The sequence below is a fragment of the Rattus norvegicus genome, chromosome 8 (genome assembly GCF_021556685.1).
Source record: "Rattus norvegicus strain SHRSP/BbbUtx chromosome 8, alternate assembly SHRSP_T2T, whole genome shotgun sequence".
Lineage (NCBI taxonomy): Eukaryota > Metazoa > Chordata > Mammalia > Rodentia > Muridae > Rattus > Rattus norvegicus.
In genome coordinates, this window is record NC_141541.1 from 96,977,769 (window position 1) to 96,985,738 (window position 7,970).

General features: G+C 43.0%; 1 pseudogene; it reads left to right on the plus strand.

Moving 5' to 3' along the window:
- Nucleotides 1–6,410: 6,410 nt before the first annotated feature.
- LOC120094507 (small nucleolar RNA SNORA17) lies at nucleotides 6,411–6,535 on the plus strand (annotated as a pseudogene).
- The last annotated feature ends 1,435 nt before the right edge of the window (nucleotides 6,536–7,970 follow it).

Below are 7,970 nucleotides of genomic sequence, written 5' to 3' on the forward strand. Positions count from 1 at the left end.
ACATGGAAACAACCCTGGATATAGAAAACCAAAAGAAGAGACAAGGAGCTGTAGATACAAGCTTCACCAACAGAATACAAGAGATGGAAGAGAGAATCTCAGGAGCAGAAGATTCCATAGAAATCATTGACTCAACTGTCAAAGATAATGTAAAGCGGAAAAAGCTACTGGTCCAAAACATACAGGAAATCCAGGACTCAATGAGAAGATCAAACCTAAGGATAATAGGTATAGAAGAGAGTGAAGACTCCCAGCTCAAAGGACCAGTAAATATCTTCAACAAAATCATAGAAGAAAACTTCCCTAACCTAAAAAAAGAGATACCCATAGACATACAAGAAGCCTACAGAACCCCAAATAGATTGGACCAGAAAAGAAACACCTCCCGTCACATAATTGTCAAAACACCAAACGCACAAAATAAAGAAAGAATATTAAAAGCAGTAAGGGAAAAAGGTCAAGTAACATATAAAGGGAGACCTATCAGAATCACACCAGACTTCTCGCCAGAAACTATGAAGGCCAGAAGATCCTGGACTGATGTCATACAGACCCTAAGAGAACACAACTGCCAGCCCAGGTTACTGTATCCAGCAAAACTCTCAATTAACATTGATGGAGAAACCAAGATATTCCATGACAAAACCAAATTTACACAATATCTTTCTACAAATCCAGCACTACAAAGGATAATAAATGGTAAAGCCCAACATAAGGAGGCAAGCTATACCCTAGAAGAAGCAAGAAACTAATCGTCTTGGCAACAAAACAAAGAGAATGAAAGCACACAAACATAACCTCACATCCAAATATGAATATAAAGGGAAACAATAATCACTATTCCTTAATATCTCTCAATATCAATGGCCTCAACTCCCCAATAAAAAGACATAGATTAACAAACTGGATACGCAACGAGGACCCTGCATTCTGCTGCCTACAGGAAACACACCTCAGAGACAAAGACAGACACTACCTCAGAGTGAAAGGCTGGAAAACAACTTTCCAAGCAAATGGTCAGAAGAAGCAAGCTGGAGTAGCCATTCTAATATCAAATAAAATCAATTTCCAACTAAAAGTCATCAAAAAAGATAAGGAAGGACACTTCATATTCATCAAAGGAAAAATCCACCAAGATGAACTCTCAATCCTAAATATCTATGCCCCAAATACAAGGGCACCTACATACGTAAAAGAAACCTTACTAAAGCTCAAAACACACATTGCACCTCACACAATAATAGTGGGAGATTTCAACACCCCACTCTCATCAATGGACAGATCATGGAAACAGAAATTAAACAGTGATGTCGACAGACTAAGAGAAGTCATGAGCCAAATGGACTTAACGGATATTTATAGAACATTCTATCCTAAAGCAAAAGGATATACCTTCTTCTCAGCTCCTCATGGTACTTTCTCCAAAATTGACCATATAATTGGTCAAAAAACGGGCCTCAACAGGTACAGAAAGATAGAAATAATCCCATGCGTGCTATCGGACCACCACGGCCTAAAACTGGTCTTCAATAACAATAAGGGAAGAATGCGCACATATATGTGGAAATTGAACAATGCTCTACTCAATGATAACCTGGTCAAGGAAGAAATAAAGAAAGAAATTAAAAACTTTTTAGAATTTAATGAAAATGAAGATACAACATACTCAAACTTATGGGACACAATGAAAGCTGTGCTAAGAGGAAAACTCATAGCGCTGAGTGCCTGCAGAAAGAAACAGGAAAGAGCATATGTCAGCAGCTTGACAGCACACCTAAAAGCTCTAGAACAAAAAGAAGCAAATACACCCAGGAGGAGTAGAAGGCAGGAAATAATCAAACTCAGAGCTGAAATCAACCAAGTAGAAACAAAAAGGACCATAGAAAGAATCAACAGAACCAAAAGTTGGTTCTTTGAGAAAATCAACAAGATAGATAAACCCTTAGCCAGACTAACGAGAGGACACAGAGAGTGCGTCCAAATTAACAAAATCAGGAATGAAAAGGGAGACATAACTACAGATTCAGAGGAAATTCAAAAAATCATCAGATCTTACTATAAAAACCTATATTCAACAAAATTTGAAAATCTTCAGGAAATGGACAATTTCCTAGACAGATACCAGGTATCGAAGTTAAATCAGGAACAGATAAACCAGTTAAACAACCCCATAACTCCTAAGGAAATAGAAGCAGTCATTAAAGGTCTCCCAACCAAAAAGAGCCCAGGTCCAGACGGGTTTAGTGCAGAATTCTATCAAACCTTCATAGAAGACCTCATACCAATATTATCCAAACTATTCCACAAAATTGAAACAGATGGAGCCCTACCGAATTCCTTCTACGAAGCCAATTACGAATTACTCTTATACCTAAACCACACAAAGACACAACAAAGAAAGAGAACTTCAGACCAATTTCCCTTATGAATATCGACGCAAAAATACTCAATAAAATTCTGGCAAACCGAATTCAAGAGCACATCAAAACAATCATCCACCATGATCAAGTAGGCTTCATCCCAGGCATGCAGGGATGGTTTAATATACGGAAAACCATCAACGTGATCCATTATGTAAACAAACTGAAAGAACAGAACCACATGATCATTTCATTAGATGCTGAGAAAGCATTTGACAAAATTCAACACCCCTTCATGATAAAAGTCCTGGAAAGAATAGGAATTCAAGGCCCATACCTAAACATAGTAAAAGCCATATACAGCAAACCAGTTGCTAACATTAAACTAAATGGAGAGAAACTTGAAGCAATCCCACTAAAATCAGGGACTAGACAAGGCTGCCCACTCTCTCCCTACTTATTCAATATAGTTCTTGAAGTTCTAGCCAGAGCAATCAGACAACAAAAGGAGATCAAAGGGATACAGATCGGAAAAGAAGAGGTCAAAATATCACTATTTGCAGATGACATGATAGTATATTTAAGTGATCCCAAAAGTTCCACCAGAGAACTACTAAAGCTGATAAACAACTTCAGCAAAGTGGCTGGGTATAAAATTAACTCAAATAAATCAGTTGCCTTCCTCTATACAAAAGAGAAACAAGCCGAGAAAGAAATTAGGGAAACGACACCCTTCATAATAGACCCAAATAATATAAAGTACCTCGGTGTGACTTTAACCAAGCAAGTAAAAGATCTGTACAATAAGAACTTCAAGACACTGAGGAAAGAAATTGAAGAAGACCTCAGAAGATGGGAAAGATCTCCCATGCTCATGGATTGGCAGGATTAATATAGTAAAAATGGCCATTTTACCAAAAGCAATCTACAGATTCAATGCAATCCCCATCAAAATACCAATCCAATTCTTCAAAGAGTTAGACAGAACAATTTGCAAATTCATCTGGAATAACAAAAAATCCAGGATAGCTAAAGCTATCCTCAACAATAAAAGGACTTCAGGGGGAATCACTATCCCTGAACTCAAGCAGTATTACAGAGCAATAGTGATAAAAACTGCATGGTATTGGTACAGAGACAGACAGATAGACCAATGGAATAGAATTGAAGACCCAGAAATGAACCCACACACCTATGGTCACTTGATTTTTGACAAAGGAGCCAAAACCATCCAATGGAAAAAAAGATAGCATTTTCAGCAAATGGTGATGGTTCAACTGGAGGGCAACATGTAGAAGAATGCAGATCGATCCATGCTTATCACCCTGTACAAAGCTTAAGTCCAAGTGGATCAAGGACCTCCACATCAAACCAGACACACTCAAACTAATAGAAGAAAAACTAGGGAAGCATCTGGAACACATGGGCACTGGAAAAAATTTCCTGAACAAAACACCAATGGCTTATGCTCTAAGATCAAGAATCGACAAATGGGATCTCATAAAACTGCAAAGCTTCTGTAAGGCAAAGGACACTGTGGTTAGGACAAAACGGCAACCAACAGATTGGGAAAAGATCTTTACCAATCCTACAACAGATAGAGGCCTTATATCCAAAATATACAAAGAACTCAAGAAGTTAGACCGCAGGGAAACAAATAACCCTATTAAAAAATGGGATTCAGAGCTAAACAAAGAATTCACAGCTGAGGAATGCCGAATGGCTGAGAAACACCTAAAGAAATGTTCAACATCTTTAGTCATAAGGGAAATGCAAATCAAAACAACCCTGAGATTTCACCTCACACCAGTGCGATTGGCTAAGATCAAAAACTCAGGTGACAGCAGATGCTGGTGAGGATGTGGAGAAAGAGGAACACTCCTCCATTGTTGGTGGGATTGCAGACTGGTAAAACCATTCTGGAAATCAGTCTGGAGGTTCCTCAGAAAATTGGACATTGAACTGCCTGAGGATCCAGCTATACCTCTCTTGGGCATATACCCAAAAGATGCCTCAACATATAAATGAGACACGTGCTCCACTATGTTCATCGCAGCCTTATTTATAATAGCCAGAAAATGGAAAGAACCCAGATGCCCTTCAACAGAGGAATGGATACAGAAAATGTGGTACATCTACACAATGGAATATTACTCAGCTATCAAAAACAACAAGTTTATGAAATTCGTAGGCAAATGGTTGGAACTGGAAAATATCATCCTGAGTGAGCTAACCCAATCACAGAAAGACATACATGGTATGCACTCATTGATAAGTGGTATTAGCCCAAATGCTTGAATTACCCTAGATCCCTAGAACAAACGAAACTCAAGACAGATGATCAAAATGTGAATGCTTCACTCCTTCTTTAAATGAGGAAAAAGAATACCCTTGGCAGGGAAGGGAGAGGCAAAGATTAAAACAGAGACTGAAGGAACACCCATTCAGAGCCTGCCCCACATTTGGCCCATACATATACAGCCACCCAATTAGACAAGATGGATGAAGCAAAGAAGTGCAGACCGACAGGAGCCGGATGTAGATCGCTCCTGAGAGACACAGCCAGAATACAGCAAATACAGAGGCGAATGCCAGCAGCAAACCACTGAACTGAGAATAGGTCCCCCGTTGAAGGAATCAGAGAAAGAACTGGAAGAGCTTGAAGGGGCTCGAGACCCCATAGGTACAACAATGCCAAGCAACCAGAGCTTCCAGGGACTAAGCCACTACCTAAAGACTATACATGGACTGACCCTGGACTCTGACCCCATAGGTAGCAATGAATATCCTAGTAAGAGCACCAGTGGAAGGGGAAGCCCTGGGTCCTGCTAAGACTGAACCCCCAGTGAACTAGTCTATGGGGGGAGGGCGGCAATGGGGGGAGGGTTGGGAGGGGAACACCCATAAGGAAGGGGAGGGGGGAGGGGGATGTTTGCCCGGAAACCGGGAAAGGGAATAACACTCGAAATGTATATAAGAAATACTCAAGTTAATAAAAAAAAGAAAAGAAAAGAAAAAAAAGGAATTTGATAAAGTTTACCAAAGCTTCATGATAAATTTCTGAAGCAAAATAATAAAGAAAATGAATGATAAACCAGAAAAAATCATTTTGGTGGATTATATCTCGTATAATTCTTATATTTTTCTTTTGTTTTGGGGGTTATAATAAAATTATATCATCCCTTCACTTTCCTCATTTCAAATCCTCTCCTATAACCCTTTTATATGATTTCTTTTTTAAATTTATTTATTTATTCACTTTACATTCTGACCATGGCCCCCATCCCTCCTCCCCTCCCAATCCCATCCTTACAAATCCCTCCCCCCATTAACCCTCCCCCTTCTCCTCTTTTGGGGATGGAAGCCCCCTTGGGAAACATCCATTCTTAAGAGTCCCACACTTAGTGGTACACAACAATGTCACTCCATCCCAAGCTTTTATCTTTATTTCTACATAATAACACTAATAGCCATTCCTCAACAAATTGCTCATACATAGGACACCATATTTCACAAGCATTTGGCATGCACAATGACATTGTCAAGTGAGGATGCCAGACTTAGATATTCTGATTGTACAGATGCTCTAACAGCCTTACCACTCAAGTCTCCTTCTGAGTTATGAGTGGAGTCTGTCTCCTGAGGCACATCGAGTGTGTCTATGAACTGGACCTTGGAGCCTGATGATGCCTGACACATGAACAGCAAACGGAGTAAAGTGAAACAGTGACTTCGTTTCTCGTGTGTCAGCATTCTGCTTTGTGCTCTTCTAGCTACAGCACCACATTAATGCAGGGCTCACCTCTGCACCTGAAGAACCCACGTAGATACACTAACTGGGGAGCATCACAGAGCCCCACCCTCTGCCATCAGAAGGACAGCAAAGGTGGTGGGTGTTCCTGAAGGCTCATCTTCACAATCAGGCCCAACTAAAGGGTTTTTGACTTCCATGGGGACTCCAACAAAAGAAACAAGATTTCCTCTGCAAACAACACACACCAAGACTGAAATAGAATGTTCTTGCCTTCGCTGGAGAGAAGAAAAAGATGTACTGCCCCTAGAAGCATTGCAGGCGAGGCCATTGTGTCACATGTGCATCAGTAGGTGGCAGAGAGTGACTAGTTTATACTCAGTGTTCTGACCTGTGAACATCAGATGATTAGTAGCCTAACACACCCTGAATAGAAATGAGCCTGAGACAGCCACCGGCCCAGCACTTTGCAGACCCAGATGGGCTTCCAGGGCAGAGTGTGAACTAGAGACTAGAAGACTGACCTCAGGCTGGGTAGGAGTGAGCCTAACACAGATGACCCTCGCATTGGCCACTCAAGTAGGCCTGGGAGAGGATCAAGCCTGAGATGACCACCAGACTGGTGCCATGAGGTCCAGACAGGGAGCTAGACTGAGAGGACCACCATCCCAGAGCTGAGCAGGCCTGGGGGATGGGGAAGGGGAGCAGACAATGCCTGAGATGACCCCTGCCCAGTGCCATAATTCTCAAGCGGGGCATAGCACTCATGAGACAACCCTAGACACTCAGAGACCATGGGTGCCACTAAGAAGAACAAGTTATAGAGAAATGGAAAAGAAGGAGGTGGGCATGATGAAGAAAGGCAGAACTGGAGATGCAAGGGTAGTGAGAAACAGCCTGATGTGAGTAGTCAGTGATAACACCTTGGACCATGGTGGGGTCCTAGCCTGTGCTGCCACCAGGGGCCACACCTGGGTCTGTGGTCCTACAGCAACAGGGGCAGACATCCTTGGTCTGGGCTGCTGCCTGGGGAAATGTCGATGTCTGAGGGCCATGCAGAATGGCCCCACCCCTTGCCTGAGCATCATGGGAGTGCTTGCTATGGGGATGTCAGAGCAGGAGAGCTGATCTAACGCCTAGCCAGCTACAGTACTCAGAAGAGCGTGTCCCACACATTATGGGTGTTGTAGGTGGGCTGGCCCTGGGAGCATGCCACTCATCTCCCATGAAGTGGCATGAACAAGGGAGAGACACCATCCTCTCCTCTCCCCTCCCCACTATGACAGTCAGGAGACCTGGTTCTGAGGTCATGAAAGCAGGAAAGCTGGCCCTGCCCCTCACCAGCTGCAGCACTCAGGAGAGCAGGTCTTGCATCTCAACTGAGCAGCATAAGAGAGGTGATCCTGGTGGCAGGGATAGAGGCCATCTAGCCCTGAAGGTGTGAGCATGGGAGAGCTGCCCCTGCTACTTGTCTGTCATGTGGTGACATGAGTGAAGGAGAAATTCCCACCCCCATTCCTTGTCACCTACAGTGGGCAGTAGAGCTGGCACCAAGATCATCAGGGCCAGACAGCTGTCCTTGCCTCTCACCTGTTGGAGCCCTCACTGGGGAAAATAGGGCCTGCGTCTGTACTGGGCAGCCCAGGAGAGCTGGCCCTGGACATAGGAGAGTGCAGGTGAGCTGTTCCAATGGTGTGAGCACAGGAGATCTCGCCCTGCCACTTGTCTTCTGTGCAGTGGCAGGGACAAAGGAAAGATGCCCTCCTCCCCACCCTCATCCCTCATCACCTTGGCAGTCAGGAGAGCTGGATTTGGGCACATTAAGAGTGGGAGAACTGGCCCTGTCCTTCACCAAGTGC